Consider the following 21,152-nt stretch of genomic DNA (forward strand, 5'->3'; position numbering starts at 1 on the left):
CCATTGAAATTGTCTGTCTACCCCAGGAAAGAAATGAAGACACACATTCAGGGTGGCCCTTCCAGGCCACTTTCTGATTATACTTCTGTTTCACATATAACTACTATCATACTGTAGGCCCCTCTTTGGCCTCCATGAGTATGTGCCCTTTGCATGGTCCATCTGTTAGGTGAGCTTTGTACTTCCCTTTCAGGGTTGTGTTTATAATAGTGCTTAGCTCCCTACGCTAATCATCATGGTGGTAGGCCTTAATCAGCCCTCCTCCTAAGATTCAGCCCCAGGCTGGTTGGTGCTCCCCTTTATCAGGGTTCTCTAGCGCACAGCCTCCTCAGTGCGTTAATTAATCCTAGGGTGAGCGGATTATCTCCCCTCGATATGAGGGTTCATAGCACTCAGCTGAGTTCTGCTCTCCAGGATGCCGGTCTCTACGCGTGGGTTTGAGTTGGTTTCCGCCTCTTTGCAGTCACTCTTACCTACTATCTTCTTTAAGAATATGTTTTAGAGGCTCTGTATTCAGACAGGGTTGGTCTGAACTAAGTCTGTTCTTTAACAAGACCAGGTCGGCCTCCCTGGTGGCATTGGGGGTGACTTCGTTCCCCTCTAAGTGGCTGGCTGAGGTTCCCTTTGGTTCCTTGGCCACATTCCCTTAAAGGGACCACTTTTTCTTCAGAAAAGTGGTTCCAGATGCCTTAGCAGCTTCTGTAGGCCCTTCTAAAAAAAAAAGGGGAGGCTTTCGTGAAGTTCAGCTTGGGCTGTTGGCCAAAGGGAATGCTGTCACTGACAGCCTGGTGTGACCCGAGGTGGAGTTGCCAAGCAGTTCTTTAACTGCTCTGGAGCCTTTGTCTCAAGCCATATTTTTTGGCAGGCACTCTCCTCAAGCATGGCGGCATGGGTAAATCGCTCCCCAAAGCGTTTACTGCAAACGCAGAGTCTCGTTCCCTGTTCTCAGGGAACAATGGTTACATACGTAACCTGAGACGTTTTGTTGACTGCAATAAAGACAGAGCTATTAAAAATGTTTAAGAAAAGCCATGTCTGTAATTAGACAGGCACATGCATTTGTTTTCCAGCACTTCAAATGTTATTTTTAAAGTGATGACCGCAAACATTATTTGTCCATCCTTCTGAGATTGTCTCCATTTGTAAAAACAAATGATTCAAAAGATCTGATGAAATGATGGAAATCCAGCATTTGATAGAAAACATTTTTATTTAAAAACTAAATTGCCACTATAACCAGCAGGTGGCGGAAGTGTAGCATTTCTCATATAATAGCCATTTCTTTTGTTTTTCACTTAGTTTCAATTTTGAATAAATATTAAACGTTATAAAATGACTAGGTTTAAAAATACACTTTGTCAGCAGGAACACTGAAGTACACATTTATTTCTTTTTTTATGTTGTCTTATATTTGAATAACTAAATTAATGCTATGTTCTATATTCTGATTATAAACTAAGTATAACACTATTGATGCTTAACAAACCAGCAACTAACAATTCACTGGAAGTTTTTCAGCTTACTTATATTATTGTGGAAGCATTTGTCGTGGCATTTCAATCACCTTATATGTTGTCAACTTCAGTATAATCAGTGTAAGATGTGCGATTAATTTATATATAGTAGAAGCATGAATTTATGAAAAACACAATTACTTAGTCTTTGGTGACTTTTTCCCTCTTTCATAAAGGCTCAACTGTAGATGACAGTCAAGTTATTCTTCATGATTACACAGAGACCAGCCTCAGACTGAAGAAAAAATTAAAACAAGACTATGACCGGATATTGATTGGTAATTCAGAGACAGGTCATCGGGAATACCTGAACAATATCTACACTGATTTATATGTGGTGGAGAATGAGACCGGAGGAAGAGTGAACGACCATGAGGTGATACAGATCGAATCAAATCAGAACAGACTGACTGCCAAGGAGAAGCCAATCAAGTGTAATGACATGTTTAAAGTCCAGTGTGACACGGGTCAACAAAACAGAAAAGTTCTGACAATGGGGATCGCAGGAGTGGGAAAAACTGTATCTGTCAATAAATTCATCTTTGACTGGGCTGAAGGAAAAGAAAATCAGGATATAGTCTTCATATTTCCACTTCCATTCCGTAGATTGAATTTGATTAAAGAAGAGTACAGTCTCTTAGGACTACTTAACAAATACTTCTTTAGCTTCTTTAGTAGTCCTGAAGAACTGTCCTCTCTTCCTGAAGGTGATGGTAAAATTATGTTCATCTTTGATGGGCTGGATGAATGTCGCTTTCCTTTGAACTTCAAAGAAGATGACATATTTACAAATGTAAATGAAAAAACAACAGTGAGTAAGATCATAATAATAAACCTTATGAAGACACATCTGGTTCCCTCTGCTCTCATCTGGATCACATCCAGACCAGCAGCAGCCAGTCTGATACCCCGTGACTACATTGATCAAGTGACAGAAGTGCGAGGATTTAACGATGAGCAGAAAGAGCAATACTTCATCAAAAACAGTCCTAAGGGTTCTGAAAACATTATCTGTCACATCAGGAAATTCAGGAGCCTTTACATCATGTGTCATATCCCTGTATTCTGCTGGATCTCTCTTACTGTTCTTCAGCCTCTCGAGAGAGCAATGACAAAACTCCCACAACCCTCACAGGGATGTACACAAGTTTCTTAATTTCTCAGCAGCAACAGATGGAAAAAAAATACTGTTTTGATGAGATTATTCTGAAGCTTGGGAAACTGGCCTTTCAACAGTTGGAGAAAGGAAACCCGATTTTCTACAAAAAAGATCTTGAGGAATGTGGACTAGATGTCAGTGAAGGGACATTGTACTCAGGGCTTTGCACCCAGATGTTTCAGGAGGAAAAGGTATCAGCAAGAAAAGTTTACAGCTTCATACATCTCAGCGTACAGGAATTCCTTGCTGCTCTTTATGTGTGTTTGACAGGAGCGTACAATAAGACAAACCCATTGCTTGAATTCTGGAGAAAAATACAGAATTTTTTCTCCAAAAAGCCACTGTTTATACTTCATAAGACTGCAGTCAAGAAGGCTTTGCAAAGCAAAAACGGACACCTGGACCTTTTCCTCCGGTTCCTTCTGGGTCTCTCACTGGAGTCCAATCAGAGTGACCTGAAAGAACTACTGCCAGAACTGGAACTCAAAACAGAGAATGTTAAAGACACTGTTAACTGCATCAAAAAGAAAATAGAAAAGGAGAAATCAGTAGAGAGGACCATCAATCTCTTTCACTGTCTAAATGAACTGAACGATGACTTTGTGGAGGAAATCCAAAAGAATCTGAACTCAGGAAAGCTTTCAGCAGAGAATCTCTCCTCTGTTCAGTGGTCTGGTCTGGTGTTTGTCCTCCTCATGTCAGAAGAGACTCAAGAAAAGTTTGAAATGCAGAAATACAGAAGATCTGATGAAGCTTTGATGAGACTGCTGCCAGTCATCAAAAACACCAAAAGAGCACTGTAAGAGTCTCCTAGTCTTTTATGATCACCTTAATTTTACATGGGTGATGTGTTGGCCCAGATTGTAAAGCAAAAATAAATAAATGTAATGTGTGTGATATAAATACTTGTTTGATGTTTTATGAAGATAAAATTGTTTTAGCTTTGCTTACATCACTACAGTTCCAGATTATAAACGTTACTCAATAAGCATTGCTGCTGTTGTTTGTTTTGTTTTCTACACAGGCTACAGTGTTGTAATCTCACTGCTCAGTCCTGTGAACTTTTGTCTTCAACTCTGCAATCCTCAAACTCTGTCCTAAGAGAGCTGGACCTGAGTAACAATGACCTCCAGGATTTTGGAGTGAAGATATTTTCTGATGGACTGAAGAGTCCAAACTGTCAGCTGGAGATACTGAGGTTTGAGCTCAAATACTTCATTTTTTGCAATAAGTTAATCATGAAATCACATTGCTAAGATTCATTCTGTATGCAATTACATTGTGATTTTCTTCTTCAGATTTCCCACATGTAATCTTACTGCGCAGTGTTGTGAGAGTTTATCTTCAGCTCTACAGTCCTCCTTCCTGAGAGAGCTGGACCTGAGTAACAATGACCTCCAGGATTCAGGAGTGAAGCTTCTTTCTGATGGACTTAAGAGCCAAACTGTCAGCTGGAGATACTGAGGTTTGAAAAAAAAACATTTTTTTTTGCAATAAGTTTATTAAAAATCACACTGCTAAGATTTATCCTGTATGCAATTACATTGTTTTTCTTCTTCAGATTTCCTACATGTAAACTCTCTGCTCAGTGTTGTGAGAGTTTGTCTTCAGTTCTACAGTCCTCAAACTCCTTCCTGAGAGAGCTGGACCTGAGTAACAATAACCTCCAAGATTCAGGAGTGAAGCTTCTTTCTGATGGACTGAAGAGTCCAAACTGTCAGCTGGAGATAATAAGGTGAATGGTTTTAAAATAATTAACTATGATATATTCAGAGGTGGACTTAACCATTAAGTAAAGTAAGTGGCTGCTTAGGGCCCTAGAGATTCGGAAAGGCAATCTGATTTGGCAAAATATATTTAGCAAATGCTATAGTGTAGCAGTGTATGTGTATTTGTGCTCTGAAGATTGTCAAAGGTTTCTATTCCCACCATGTTTTTGCAGCATTGAACAATGTAGCCAATCACAGACATGTTTGTTGATTTATTGAAAGCAACGCCCAGAAACGTTTAAGTTTATATATTGTAATATATATATTTAAAATATATATAAACATAACTAAGTCAAATCGACACCTAACATATACCACGCACTTACTGTTTTTCTAGAATGATTAATTCTTTCCAAACAGAACTATTTTAAGTCATCTGGTGAATTTTCTTTCATATTGCAATACATAATTGCAGAAGAACAAAACATTGCAATGTCAGGTTTTTTTCAATAATAACAACATGTGACATTATATTTGGAGATGTTCACGTCCTTGGACTGTTTCCATGGCACCACTATCAACACCTATGAATCTACAGTGGTCAAGTGGTACGGCGGCCACATGGTACATGTGGGAGCTTTCAGAAAAATCCCATCTTACAAGCTGTAATTACAAGGTCTACGAGGACGTGAACACTTTTTACAAGCTAAAATCTCGTAACTACAGGAATTACGAGGCAGCATGAACACACCTGTATAGCCTATTTATAGCTCCAAGCAGCATGTAATGTTCATGTACATGTCCAGAGCATCCCAAAAGACACAGCTGTCCCACAAGAGAGGCATAAAAAATACGGTCAGAGTGGTATGTTGACAACCACAAATTTTTCCTCTGCAGCTGGCGGTCAGGGTAGCCATCAAGGGGTCTTGTCCATAGGGTGATGGATATGTTAAACTTCCTCCCTTGCTAATATAGTCCGCAGCCACAACCTCGGCAGGTGGTATAAGGTAAAACAGGATTTGTGCAGTCCTCAGGTGGGCAGCGAACAGAGCATCCGGAATGCCATTGTATTGAATTGTGTGTGCTGTAGTCCCACCAAGCAGCATTTAGAAGCAATACAAGAGACACAGTACTTGACAAAAAGATCATCCATGTCCAAGAAAACATTGTACGTAAGACAGCACAAAGCATGACTGATAGGATAGTTTATGCAAGCGTTTATTTGTAACCACTTTCTTTCGGCGGCATGGTTTTGACTGGACTAGCTTTGAATGAAAGGAAGAAGGCAGGTATTAGTGGCTGTTATTTATCGGCCACTGAAATACAGTAATATCTTTTTAGATTAATTTTCTGTCAGTATCCTACTCACAAGAGACTTAATTTCTTGCCTGGAGAGTTTTGGTTTCCAGCAATAAGTGGACTTTCCAACCCACTGTAAAGGTCACACTCTTGACCTTGTTTGTTGTTTAGGTGTTACACCCATGAATTGTACTGCACCTGCAATACACATATCTGATCATAAATTGCTTTCTTTTAATGCTACTGTTACACTCTCTAAATCAAAACAACAACACTTGATGACATTTCGGAATATAAAACAGATCAACCCTTGAGTCTTTACTGCTGCAATTACTGATCTTCCACATAGTGACCATATCACTTCTCCTGAGGATCTGGTCTCCTTTTATAACTTTGAATTATGCCAGCTTCTTGATACTTTTGCACCTCTCAAGGTACGGACTGTATCATTTACTCACTCTGCACCATGGTTCACTCCTGAACTTTGCCAGCTCAAAACTAGAGGACGGCGCCTAAGCGTACTGGACTTATGGTCATAAAGAGTTGCATAGTGAACATGTACATCTTTATAAAGATGCTCTTTCTGCTGCAAAAATGATTTTTATTCACATTTAATTGAGTCTGGAGATGGTAATACTAAAGCTTTATTCTCCACTGTAAATTGTATTCTGAAACCTGAACCTGAATCTGAATCCTGACACACTTCCTGCACACCTGTACTGGTGATAAATTTAATGTGATAAATGTGATAATGTGATAAATTTATGTCTTTTTTCAATAATAAAATAACCGCCATCCACCAACAGTTGGCCTCTTTGACTACTGCTCACTGTAGTTCACGAAACAGTGACAATTGGTTCTCCTCTTACTCCTCTTTCTTCTTTTGACTTGCCATCCGAACAAGACATTTTTCATCTCATTCACAAATCTAATTCTTCCACATGTTTACTTGATCCTATACCAACTCATATGGTAAAGGCCTGTTTTCTTTCTCTTTCTTCTCACATAACTCATATTATTCACACTTCTCTTAGCTCCGGCATTGTTCCATCATCTTTTAAAATAGCTGCTATTACCCCAATTCTTAAGAAACCTGGCACAGACCCAAACAATTTGGATAATTTCTGTCCCATCTCAAATCTTCCTTTTATTTCCAAAGTTCTTGAAAAAGCAGTAGCAGCACAGGTCCATGCTCACCTTTGTATCAATAAGTTATATGAGTGTTTTCAGTCAGGGTTTCGCCCTAAGCATAGTCACTGCATTATTGTGAGTGACTAATGATCTGTTAACCCTCTGGAGTCTGATGCTGATTTAGGGCCTGGAGAAGTTTTAACATGCCCTGACATTTGTGCTTTTTTCAGTTGTTCATAAACATATTAACTCTCTGGAGTCCGTTAACGCGATGGCGCGTTTTGCAGGATTTTTTTCACATTGCAGCAAAACAGACTTAAAATACTCCGTCATTTCTTGTCACAGAGACACAAGTAATATATCAATTGAAACTATAGAATATCTTCTTCTATTTGTGTACACTCAGAGTAAAAACACAATGTTGTGCTTTTTGTAAAATAAAGAAAACTAACATGATGCGTGATCTCTCTCTTCTCCCTCTGAACGAAGTCTAATCTGATAGTTCTCAGAAAATGAACTGTAACTTATGAATACTAATGACAAAAAAAATTACACTTATGTCTAAAGAAATGTTGAAATGTCAGGTTTTAAATCGTGCAAGTCAAATCGAAAACAAATATTCTGTGTTTATGTAATCTGTATGAAAATAGAGCCATGTCAGAAGTCCGTGATTCAGCTCATTATCCGCTGCCACGCCCCACGGAGCCAGCGCTATTCAGATGCAAATTCAGAGGCAATACTTGTATGCATTGTCTCAATCATGTATTTATTGTCCTGAAAAGTGTTTATCTGGATGTTAAAGCCATGGTTAGTGATCTCTAGAAGACATGCCGTTAGTTACTGGTTCATTTTCTTCTTTATATGAATTTGTGGCATGAAGGTGAACATAGCGCCCTATGAATTGCAAGTATGAATTGAAAACACAGTATCCAGCACTCATAGTGATGACAATAAATATTGAATAAATATTACTCTGTATAGAAAATTGACATAAACATATAAGAATCCATCAATATTTCTCCAAATGTACATGCTTTTAAGCTAAAAGCCTATATGAAATGCCATAGAGGTAACATAATTGTTCAGACATTTGCATCACAGAAATACATGACATTTTAAAGAATATAATAGAATACCATTATTTTAAATTGAGCTGAGACATGATTACAGAGGGTTTTTTCACAGCCTACCTGACTGAAAGTCATTTCAGGTCATTATTATGCGATTCTTTTGTCTTCTCAGGTGTAAATGATTCATGATTCACGCCTCCATGCATACTGTGTTTCTTGACAAAAAGTGTCTTACAAAAAGTAAATCAATATATTGTTTTATATGAGTAGGCAGCATAATTTTTTTTACATCATTCTGAAGCAAAAACTCTAGTCTACAACCTCCAATACCCAGAAGTTTTGTGAACACATATATAATATTATTTTTTTGTCTTTATTTCAGTAACTTAAGTTTTTTGTTTTTTCAATAACCACACATTAACATTATTCCTTCAAAAACAAAAACATGTACATACATGTTCCTCACATATTATTGTAGCCTAGTTTGTGCTGAATACAGTGTAATTACACTTTTTCCATTAATATGTTTATGAACAACTGAAAAAAGCGCAAATGTCAGGGCATGTCAAAATTTCTCCAGGGCTTTGTCTCAAAGGATATGAAAGAACAATAGATCTAATGGAAATAGTAAGAAAATAAAGTTGTTTGGCAAGGTTACTTACAAGTTCAACAACATAAAAGCCACGTTGGAATCGGTTTAAAGTCCTTCACTCTGTTTCAGTTGAAGCCATTCCGTAAAAGCTGGTCCAAGGTTGACTCGAGAATGAGCTCTCTCTCGGTCTAGTTGACGTTTTCTCTTCCTAGAATCTTCGGACAATGGTTTCCTGTTTTTTTAGTGGCTCTGCTATGAATGATGATGACATAAATGTTGTTTTGGTATGATAGAAGTGTGATCATACTGTGTGAGGTCGCTATGTGTATATTGAATTGCCGTAAAGCATTTTGTCACTCTCATGTGAACATGAGGCGAGATTGTATCGGGTTGCTGCAGCTCAACTTGCAAGTGCTGTTTTCTGACGTAGATGTGCCAGAGGGGGTTAGTGCACACCTCAAACACACCACTACAAGTCAATTAACCATCGTAAGGACTTTGAAAACTATTTATGAAGGTTACTTAGTTCTGCTTTAAAAAAAAATAATTAATGGAGTAAGTACATTTGCAAATCAGAACTTGTTTTATTTTAATGAACAGAAACACTGAGGGGCCACATTCAAGTATCCAGAAATGATAGCCGTGTGTTACGGCCTGTGCCTTGTGTGTGTTGTGTGACGTCATGACTCTGTTTCTTCCTGAGAGTTTTGATTATAGGTCCGCCTTTGTGCACCTGCTTCTAGTTTCGTGTGCTTATATGGAGGACGCTGAGAAGACTGGAGGAAGGAGACACACCAGCAAACAAGCTTTTCTTTCAGTTTTTTTTTATATCAGTTGATTTGTTTGTCTTAGTTAAATTAGGTATTTATTTCTTTATTCTTAATTTGGGTTACTTGTTGGTTATATTTGGGCATTGATTTGTTTGTTTTTTCGTATGATAGGTTACGTGTTCCCGATTTTCTTTGTTGCTCGTTGAATAAATATTTAACGTATATTGGGTTTCACGTGTCCTTCTTTATGTTACGTTTCCCCTTTTCTGCCTTTAAAGTAGGGGTTCGTAACACCGTGTCTGTGACATTACCCCTGCAACGTTGTGGTGGTCAGCCTCTGCCACGCGGACCTGGTCTGTTGGGATGCTTGGCATGGAAGTCATCCAGAAGACTTGGATCGAGTATATCATTTTTGGGGACCCATGACCGCTCTTCGGGACTGAGAAGGGTACGCCTTCTCAGTCCACCAGATACTCCAGGTGACCACCACGGCTTTTCCTCATTTTCACCAGGCTTTGTGGAAAGATTGACAGAGGGATGGTGAGGATTAAGCAAATAAACATGGAAAGTGGCATGAATTATATACTTAGGGGGAAACTGCAGTTGATAGGTGAAGGGGTTGATCTGTCGGGTGATGGTGAAGGGGCCAATGAATCTAGGACTCAGCTGCCTACAGGGCAGGCGCATCCTGATGTCCCGGGTAGACAGCCAGACCTTCTGTTCCTGTTGGTAATTGGGTGCTTGAGGACGTCAAAGGTCCGCTTTCATCCTGAGCATGCGTAGGGCTTGTTGGAGTTGCAGATGGGCTGAGTCCCAGACCCTCTTGCTCTCCCGAAACCAGTAAGCCACTGCAGGGACGTCCGATGGTTCCCCATCCCAGGGGAACAGTGGAGGTTGATAGCCGAGTACGCACTGGAAGGGAGTGAGTCCAGTGGTGGGCTGACGGAGAAAGTTCTGGGCCAAACCCAGAAACTGGTTCCAGGAGTCCTGGTGGCCATGACAGAAGGTACATAGGAAACAGCCGATCTCCTGTATTATCCACTCTGTCTGCCCGTTCATCTGGAAGCCAGAGAAGAGACTTATGGTCACCTCTAGGAGCTTGAAGAAAGATTTCCAGATTTGTGAGGTGAACTGAGATCCTCAATCAGATACAATATCTTCGGGTAGTCCATAGTATCTGAAAACAGTAAACATAGTATTAACCATGATACTGGTGCATCCGTTGGAGACTGGAAGACCAGGGGCGGTTTGGAACGGGCAGAGGTTGTAGTTTCCAGGAGGGAGGATGATGAGGGCTCTTGGAGATTGCACATTCCCTGCACCCTTGCACATACCTCCTGACGTTTGTTGCCATGTTGGGCCACCAGAAGCGTTGATTAAACAACAAATGGGTTTCATTGACCCCTGGGTGGCCAGTGCCCAGCGATGTATGTGAGGAGTGAATGAGGGGAGTGCGCCGTGTCCGTGGAATATACTGCAAACCTTGGGGGCAACCCGACGGGGTGTTGGTGGAGGTAGTTGACTCGGGGAGAGTTTCTTCAGACCAAGTGATGGGGCTGACAAAGAGTTTCTCAGGGACTATGGGCTCTGGGTCGTTGGTGCTTTCTTCACGTTCTTTGATCCAGGGCGGTATGAGATGGTAAAGTTGAATGTAACAGCCCATCTTGCTTAACGAGGATTCAATCTTTTAGCATCTCATAAGTACTCCAGGTATTTATGGTCTGTCAAAACCACAAAAGGATGTTGGGCTCCCTTGAGCCAATGCCTCCACTCCTCCAGGGCAAGCTTGATGGCAAGAAGCTCCCTGTTGCCGATGTCATAGTTGACCTCCGCCAAGTTGAGTTTGCGGGAGAAGGCGGCACATGGATGGAGTCTACTTGGTTTCCCCTGCTGCTGTGACAGTATCGCTCCCACTCCTGTGGTAGAGGCATCTACCTCAACAACGAAAGGGAGATCTGGATCAGGGTGAACCAGGAGGTGAGCGGTGGTGAACTCTTTTTTTGAGAGTTTCGAAGGCTTGTGTGGTGCTTGGAGTCCAGGACAGAGACTTGGGCTTACTGCGCAGTAGATCCGTGAGTGGAGTGGGGATGATGCTGTATCCTTGAATGAATCTTCGGTAAAAGTTTGCAAAACCCAGGAAACTTTAATTCTTTAACTAAGGTGGGAATGGGCCAGTCCTTGATGGCTGTGACCTTCCTCACATCCATGCAGACGCCACTGCGATCGATGTTGTATCTCAAAAACTGCACTGAGGGCTGATGGAAGGTACACTTATCGGCTTTAAGTAACTTGGAATCTTGGAATACAGAGGGGTGTCCATAGGGTAAGACACAATACTCATAGTGGCCGGTAGGGGTCACTAAAGCTGTCCCCCTCACGTATTCTGATGAGGTTGTATGCGCTACGGAGGTCCAACTTGGTGAACACAGTGGTGCCGCGTAGATGTTCCACTGCAGATGGGACGAGAAAAAGTGGGTACCTGAATTTCACTGTGATTCTATTTAAAGCTCTGTAGTCTATGCAGGGCCGCAAGCCTCCGTCCTTCTTCGCCACAAAGAAAAAGCTGGAAGCAGGAGGGGAAGTAGACGGCGTATGTAGCCTTGTGACAGAGCTTCGTTGATGTATTCCTCCATGGCCTTTTCCTCCGGGATGGCACAGTCCTATGGCCAATGAGAAGGCAGCATGGAGGCTTTCTACGGACAGAAGACATCACTGAAGTGGGAGTAACATGCAGGGATGTCCGTAGAATGGCTTTTGAGTGGGCTTTCCACTGACATAACACAGACTTGGATTTCTTCGGAACTTGGAAGACTATGAAGAGGAAACTTGGGAAAATAGTCATTAAAGCATTGGTTACCCCACTTCAGGATCTCTCCTGTCCACCAGGAGATGATGGGGTTATGCTGCTCAAGCCATGGGTGCCCTAAAATCATGTCAGCCGTTGAGTCCTCCAGAACCAGCAGGTGAATTTCCGTATGAAGAATGCCAATTTGGAGTTAAAGTGGACCAACACTGTAACGTACTTGACGGAGGGGTCTTCCCGTTACCGAGTGGATTTGGTATATCTTTGGCGTGGCTGCTGTCTTGAGTTGAAGCTCAAGAGTGCAGGTAAGTGAATGCAGGTAAAGTCTGTGGCAAATGATATTCTTGGATCTGATACTTGTCTTGTTTTTCCCAGGGATTGTGGATGGCAGGCAGGCGTGGAGCAGATGAGACACAGAGACACTCACAGAAGACGAGGAGAACACTAGGGATCTTGGAGAACGCTGGAGACAGGTAAGTAGTCGTTAGAGGAGTCCTTGAGGTAAGCATAACAGGTAGGTATGCATTAACGAGACCGGACAGTGACTGAGTGTTCTGGAGTGTCTTTAGTAGTGCTGCTGATGATGAATGTGAATAGTGTCATGTGTGGCTTGTTAGTATTCTGGTGAGGGAGTGCATTGTGATTGGGTGAGTGTAGAGCCTGCCGTGTCTGTGACAACATTAACCCTCTGAGGATTTTTGGGGCCCTGGAGAAGTTTCACATGCCCTGACATTTGTGCTTTTTTCAGTTGTTCATAAACATATTAATGGAAAAAGTGTCATTACACTGTATTCAGCACAAACTAAGCTACAATAATATGTGAGGAACATGTATGTACGTGTTTGTATTTTTGAAGGAATAACGTTCATGCGTGGTTATTGAAAAAACAAAAAACTTAAGTCACTGAAATAAAGCCAAAAATATATACAACTATGGAAAAAATTAAGAGACCACTTAACATTGATTTCTGAACTTGGAGTGGTCTCTTAATTTTTTCCATAGCTGTATATTAAATCTGTGTTCACAAGACTTCTGCATATTGGAGGTTGTAGACTAGATATTTTGCTTCAAAATTAGGTAAAAAATCATGCTGTCTGCTTGTTTATATAAAACAATAGAGAGATTTAAATTTTCTAAAACATCTTTGGTCAAGAAACACAGTATGCGTGGAGGCATGAATCATCATGAATAATGGGTGATTCTCATCTGAGAAGACAAAAGAATCGCATAAAGAGCTCTAATGACCTGCATAAATAATGAGCTCTTTCGGTCAGGTAGGCTGTGAAAAAACCCTTTGTTGATCATGTCTCAAGCTCATCATAATGTAAATCAAACATACAGAAAAAACAGCAATACTGTGAAATATTACAATTTAAAATAATGGTATTCTATTATATTCTTTAAAATATAATGCATTTCTGTGATGCAAAGTGTCTGAACAGTTATGTTACCTCTATGGCATTTCATAAAGGCTTTTAGCTTAAAAGCATGCACATTTGGAGAAATATTGATGGATTCTCATGTTTATGTCAATTTTCTATACAGAGGAGTAATATTTATTGTCATCACTATGAATTCTGGATACTGTTTTCAATTCATACTTGCAGCCGGAGGGCTCTCTGTGCACTTTTACTCCACAAATTTATCTAAAGAAGAACAGGAACCAGGAACTAATGGCATGTCTTCTAGAGATCGCTAACCATGGCTTTAACATCCAGATAAACACTTTTCAAAACAATAAATGAGCAGATAATGAGCTGAATCACGGACTTCTGACATGGCTCTCTTTTCATATAGATTACATAAACACAGAATTTTTGTTTTCGATTTGATTTACACGATTTAAAACCTGACATTTCAACATTTCTTTAGACACAAGTCAAATTTTTTGTCAATAGTATTCACTAAGTTACAGTTCATTCTCTGAGAACTATCAGATTGGACTTTGTTCAGAGGGAGACGTATCATGTTAGTTTTCTTTATTTTAAAAAAAGCACAACATTTTGTTTTTAATCTGAGTGTACACAAATAAAAGAAGATATTCCACAGATTAAAATGGTGTATAGCTCTTCATTGTATGTGCAACATTGACAGAGTATTTTGAGTCTCTTTTACACTGGTTAGAAATAAACCGTGGTGGTCACGCCGGCCTGACTGCCGACACAAGGGAGTTAAACTAAGATTAAAGTAATGTGAAATAATATTTACTCTACAGTAAACTATACCCACGAAATATAAAGGTTGAAAGTAATAGCATTCTCTCAAACTAAAATATTCAAGTAAATCTCTTGTAAACCGCATATTTTCAAAATTCGCTGTTATGGTCACATGTTTGTGTTACAATCAAATTCACCAATAGCTGCCAAAAATAAAAGTGTATAATGCCCAAAAAGTTTGTTATAGGAAGAAAATCCTGAACTTTTTACTAAACATTAACTATTCATTAGAAATATGTTAAAGAGAAAAGTAATTGTTTGATCTTAAGTTTTGAATACGATTATCTCAATTTTCCTCACTCAGACCCCTGAGAAACACAAGTTTGCGGGAGAATCCTGCTGTTTTGCGCAAATTCAGGCATCATTGTCATTAAAAAAATTAAAAGCATGAATCAAAACTTTAAACACATTAAAAATTATATTGCACGATATTAAACGATACAGTCATACTGAAAACAGAATTTGACCACTACTTACGGAATAATGATTAAGGAGAGGTTTCACCTCATCTGTTATGGGATGTCTTTAAGGCCGTTATAAGATTATTCTCTTGACTTCCTTGCAGAAGAAGTTACAACAATTATTAATAAAAATAATGAGATTTAAAAAAAAATAAGATTTAGAAAAACAGCCAGTCTCAAAGGCCTAGGGACCACCTCAGTAGCTTCAGGTGCAGCGTCCATGACAGCTGGAGACTCTGGCATGGCAGGCACAGAGTGAATGTCGAGTTCCTTCTCCACAACACCCACTGAAAAAGCAAAAAGCAGAGCCGCTCAGTTGCAATGCACAATCTCTATAAAAATATCATAAGGCATACCTTGTCCATAGATGTTAAATATGCCAGTTTAATAAAGTCCTTTACATAGTCCTTGATAGGTCGATCCCCTTGCTGGAGACGCATGTTAGTTGGTTGTTCTGTAACGTGTGAGCAGGGACAAGGCAGAGAACGAGAATCCAGATGCAAGCACCAGGAGAGCGACAACAGGAAAACAGGAGAGGCAGGAGAGCAACAACAGGAACACATACAGGAGCAATAACCGGCAAACAACAACTGAAGCTCAGAGGTTTAAATAGACAAGTTAACAAGGGGCTGACGAGGGACAGTTGTCTGTGAATTCTTGTCATGAGTACCAATGAGGGTAACTATCCATGCTAGTTTATGCATTTATTTATTTTAGGTTTATCACATGTAGGCTATATAGTATCTATGCGTTTGAAACCTTTGAATGGACTGATAAAGGGAGCTGTAAAGTTTTTTTGTTGAAGTACAATGTCGTTTTGACCATAATAATGTACCAAATCTAACCTGTATAAAATATTACAGTAGTACAGAAAAATATTATACATACATTTATAGTTCAAAACAATCTCCTAACCTCCTGTACCTATTCTGTGACGTCAAACAACTTTCCTGTGCAAAGGATCATGGGGGCCCGAAGTGTCCATCAGTTGTACCCTTTGAAATCCTTCATGGCCAGTTTTGAGCACTTCGGTTTGAAACGACCCTTCAACATGGTGGCCATGATTATTTTCACTCCGAAGTGCCCTTCGGAGGGCGATATATCCCATTTGGAACGCACTGTATGATGAGACACAAGGCAGGCAAGACAACAAAGGAAACAGGAACCACAAAGGAAGGGAGCATGGAAACTATGGGAACTGAGAAAACATTTCAACATAAAAGTCCTTACAAAACACAAGACACAAAACCAGGATTGTGACACTTGTCTAAATGCAAATGCTATTTCAAAACAATGAAATTTAGAAAAAGGTAATCACTTAAAAATGCTGCAGGTTATTGAAGTTTTTTAAACAGACAAAAATAAGAATGGATGTGTCTGATGACTTAACTACATTACATTTCCACAGACATTTTTGTGACTTGATCAACAGAAAACAATAGCTGAACACAAAAAGCACAGATCAGTGTGTGATAGCAATGTCTGATTGCCAAACTAATGTCATGTGAACTGTTGTTGTATGTCTTTGTAGATTGTCTGGCTGTATGGTGACAAAGGAAGGCTGTGGTTATGTGTCTTCAGCTCTGAGTTCAAACCCCTCACACCTGAGAGAGCTGGATCTGAGCTACAATCACCCAGGAGATTCAGGAATCAAGCTCCTCACTGATAAACTCAACCATCCAGACTACAGACTGGATAAACTCAAGTATGTACAGCAAATAGAGTTTTGATAAAACGACTCCAAAAAAAGGATTGCAATCTTAACTTATTACTAACCAGTTACACTTTGTTTCTTTCATGCATTTACAAAAGTTCTTGTTGAGAATTTACAGAGGTTTAGCTCTAGTCTCCAGGCTATTAAATGTTTCATTCTGAAGTAGACATTGACCAAACAAAATAATATAACAAAAATACAATATGAATCACTAACCATTTCCATGATTTTCCTACAAAATAACTTTTCATTTGCTTTCTCCTACTCTCTCTCATACAAATGCACACACATACAATAAAAACCCTGTTCGGACGGGATTCGTTTTACATGGGGAGGTGGGGTAAAGTAATTATTACCAGAGCTTCTGTGATTTTAGTCCCTTCCGAATGTGTCATCTCAGTAATCATTACGGACAATGTCAGTGAAGATTACGGCGACTTTTACCTTCTGTAAAAAGGTCCAGAAAAATTACCTCAGGTAATAATAATCCTGTTCGAATAGACCCGCTGTAAATATGTACAGTAAAATTCCACCATTTTCTGTTTAAATGTAGTTTTCTGCGCATTTTTCAAGCATGGAAGCACTTGAAGACACTCATTTGTGTTGTAGGTGGCGGGACATGTCTGGGGCAAACCTCAGGTATTTTCCACATACCATTCACAGTAAAAAAGAACAAAACTAAAACTAATTTTATCTTTAGCTAAGTGCCTATTACCATCATAATTCAATCAGAATTTAATTAAGAAATTGGACCATTAAAATTACTTTACTCCACCTCCCCATGTAAAACTAATCCCGTCCGAATAGGGTTAAAGACACACAGACACAAGAACAGAAATGTGTCTGACAAAGGGACTGTATTAAGTGAGGTCCGATATCTAGCTTTCCACAAGTGTGTATGTGTCCTAAAATAGAAAGAGAATAAATACATTAATTAATTTGCATGTCTCAAATATTATGCAAAGTTATTATTTACATGAACAATTTACATAATCATTAAAACTTACATTTACAAGGGCCAGAAAGGTCAAAACTGCTGTGGGCTTTAGTGTGGGTTTATCCTGCAGTGCCCACACTGTCCCACACAAACCCACACCTGCCCACGGTGGGCCGCACAGGTGTATTTGCTGGCTGTGCATGAAAGATCTTCTCAAAACTGACTTCAGACTGGATTCTGAGGCAGAATGACCATCTAATGATCTACAACGAAAAAGACAGGGCTTTGATGATAACCTAAAACAATATTTCATTATTACAATATTAATTTCCTGCAAGAAATCAAGTGAAAGAAAAAAACAAACAAAAAAAAAACATACATTTATGCAACTTTCAGGTGCAATTAAAAATCATAATCGTAAATATGTGCTAACAGCCCTGTACTGCTGTGTGTGAATTACTAACCTGATATAAGGACAATGGAAGTGACTAATATAGACAAACAAACGTGTGTGTGTGCGTGCGCGCACGTGTCCGTGTAATAGAGAGTGAATGTATGTATGTGTGTTTACTGATTAACTGTGACACTGTGTGTTTTTTTTTTAGTGTGGATCATGGAGGAGAGATCAGGATTACAGCAGGAGTATGCAAATGTATGTATACACACTCACACAAACAAACACACACTCAACCCTAACCCTAACAATCTATAGTCGTATTGGTTTTTATACTGTTGAAACTGTATCTCATTTAGGACAAAGGCTGCATTTACACTGCAAGTCTTAATGCACAGATCCGATCTATTGACCATATCTGATTTTTTGGCCAGCATGTTTATATTCACTTTAGATGCAACTGACTGAATGGATATAGACCAGAAAATAAAGGTAATTTGCATTTGATAATTTATCTACAGTTATTAGTTTTACAATTCCATACTTTTTTATGAATTCGAGCGAGCTAGGGAGAACACGCGAGAGAGAGAGAGTGGCTACAATGGCTACGTTTACATGCACCAAAATAATCCATTTGTAATAAGATTGATAAACATTCATGTAAACACCTTAATCGATCCGTTTGGAAGGGGTGGTTTATTCCTTTTCTAATCCGATCCAATAGCAAAAAAATGACCATGTAAATGCATAAATCTGACTACTTTATCAAGTGTATTCAGAAGTCTCTGGAGCACATGCGCAGTGCAATGTTGACACGCATTACGCAGTGCGCAAGTTCATGTTCACATCTTTAATTGTAAAGATATAGGGCTTCCGGTTTGGCGAACATGGGGTAGAGACGCATTTATCCACTGCCCGCTTTTCTTTAACTTATTGAACCTACCTAATTGCTTATTTTAATGTGAAACACCCTTGAAACACCTTGAGAGGTCTGCGCTATCATCTTGTCCCGTTATGCCACCCAAATCTAGTAAATTAACTGAAAAAACAACGGAGTCGGAGGCTGTTGCCTCTGCAGCTATTATTAGCCGAGCAGATATAACGGCCTTGCTAGCTGAACACAGGGCAGCTCTAGTTGCAGAATTGAAAGCAACTTTTTTTGACGAAGTGAATGGGAAACTGGATGGACTTCAGAAGGCATCGGATAGCCATGATGAACGCCTGACATCGCTGGAGGATGATGCCGAAACTCTCCATCAGCGTCTTGCCAAAGTGGAGGCTAACTGTGTGACGCTACAGGCCTGTAATGAAAAGCTTAAAGCTAAGCTAGCGGACATGGAGGGGAGAAACAGGCGGAATAATGTGCGCATTGTGGGTCTACCAGAGGGGACTGAAGGTCCTCAACCACCTAAATTCTTTTCACGGCTGTTACAGGATGTTTTTGGGCAAGATACTTCCCCTCCCCTCCAGAGTTGAATTGTGCACATCACGGCCTGACCCCCAAACCTGGTCCTGGGGAGAGGCCGCGGCCTGTTATCATTTGTTTTCACTGGTATCAAAATAAAGATCTGCTGATTCGGGAGGCCAGGAAGAGAGGTGAATTGAAGTACTTGGACCAGTCATTCCGGATATATGAAGACTACACCCCCGAAGTGGTTGCCCAGAGAAAAGTGTACACATCGGTGATGTTGGACTTATACAAGAAGGTACTGAGACCGTTGCTGTTGTACCCAGTGCGACTCTGCATCACTAAAACAGATGGTACCCGCTCCATGTTCGGCTCTGTGGCCGAGGCTGAAAAGTTTGTGAAGGACTTCAAGACGGACTGAACAGGTTGTTTTGTAGCTGGTGAAGTATGGGACAATTTTAACTGTAAGAAGTTTTAACAGTTGTGTATCGTTTATTATGCTAACGACATGTTTATAATCATTAATATGCATGACGGGTGGGTGTCTTCTCTCTTTTTTTTTTTTCTTTTTTTTTGTGTGGTAGGTTTCATCTCCTTTATTCTTTTTTTTTATTATGGGGCTCTGTGGAGTTTAGTTAGAATTAGTTTATGGAAGTTCTGCAATTGGATAGGGTAGGTGTGATGTTTGTTCTGGCAGCTGGTGTCACCTGGGGGTTCAGGGTTTTTTTTGGAGGGTTTTTGTGCATCGTTGTAAATGTTAACAGACCAAATTCTTTTTTTCTGAACTTTGTCTCAGGAATTTCAGCCAGGGTATTATTATTATTACTATCTTTTTTTTTACTTACATTATTTAATTACATGTAATGCAAGTTAACAATGTAACTTTCCTATTTTCTTAAAAGTTCATATTGCCCTTTAATGGCTTGCTCACTTGATATTATCACCTGTAATGTTAAAGGCCTTAACCACCCAGTCAAAAGGAAGAAGGCTCTTACACACTTGAAAAATATGGGTGCAGGAATAGCATTTATTCAAGAAACACAACCTCGGATATTGCCCGATTGAAATGTGGATGGGTGGGGCAGCTTTTTCACTCAACTTTTCAGGGTAAAGCGAGAAGTGTTGCAATTTTGATAGACAAAAGTGTCATAGTCATACATGAAGACTGGGTTTTTATAGGCCTCATAGACAGACAGCTTGAGAGTGACTCCCGAAGGACCAGCACCACATCCTCTTGTACCACTATTTGAAGAATTCATCTTCCAAAATCTGGCAGTAAGTTTTGGAAGATCATTTAGTCCATCTCTGCAAGATGGACATTTCAGGATAAGAGATGGACTAAAAGTGAACTCCCACACCTTACTGCCAGATTCTGGAAGATAAATTCTTCAAACAGTGGTACAAGAGGATGTGGTGCTGGTCCTTCAGGAGTCACTCTCAAGCTGTCTGTCTATAAGGCCTATAAAAACCCAGTCTTCATGTATTTTATAACACTTCAGCTTGTGATTGTTATTAAGAGCGGGTCATTTTTTAGGATTCTTCACCTAACCTAAGTCTCTGAGATCCTGACACCTCACACTTCTGAAGACTCCAGGTAGGTTTCAGTACTGGGAAATGGTGGCGCTGGAGACTAAAGGGTTCCTGATGGTTTCACACTTAATTCTTCACCTTAATTCTTAATTATTTTGCAGTTAACGTGTCTTTTCTTCTCCAGCTGTTTTTGTATGACCCCGCTGACCCAATGAGCATTTCACTTTCCAATGGTCATGCTTTAACTTTGCAATTTCTAGTATTACATTAGTATTGCATCCTTCTCATGAGTATTTAATAATTTGTGACTTTTCAGTCTGAGTTAAATCTCTTTTTTGGCTCATTTTATCTGTAAAAGAAAACCTGCCTAATAATTCTGCACACCTGAATATAGGGCATTCTTCATTTCCAGCCTTCATGAACAATTATATATCACTTATAAATG

General features: G+C 39.7%; 1 pseudogene; it reads left to right on the forward strand.

Moving 5' to 3' along the window:
• The window catches only part of LOC137024935 (NACHT, LRR and PYD domains-containing protein 12-like), a 45,232-nt pseudogene that overhangs the window by 14,806 nt on the left and 9,274 nt on the right, over positions 1–21,152 (forward strand).

Source organism: Chanodichthys erythropterus, chromosome 8 (genome assembly GCF_024489055.1).
Source record: "Chanodichthys erythropterus isolate Z2021 chromosome 8, ASM2448905v1, whole genome shotgun sequence".
Lineage (NCBI taxonomy): Eukaryota > Metazoa > Chordata > Actinopteri > Cypriniformes > Xenocyprididae > Chanodichthys > Chanodichthys erythropterus.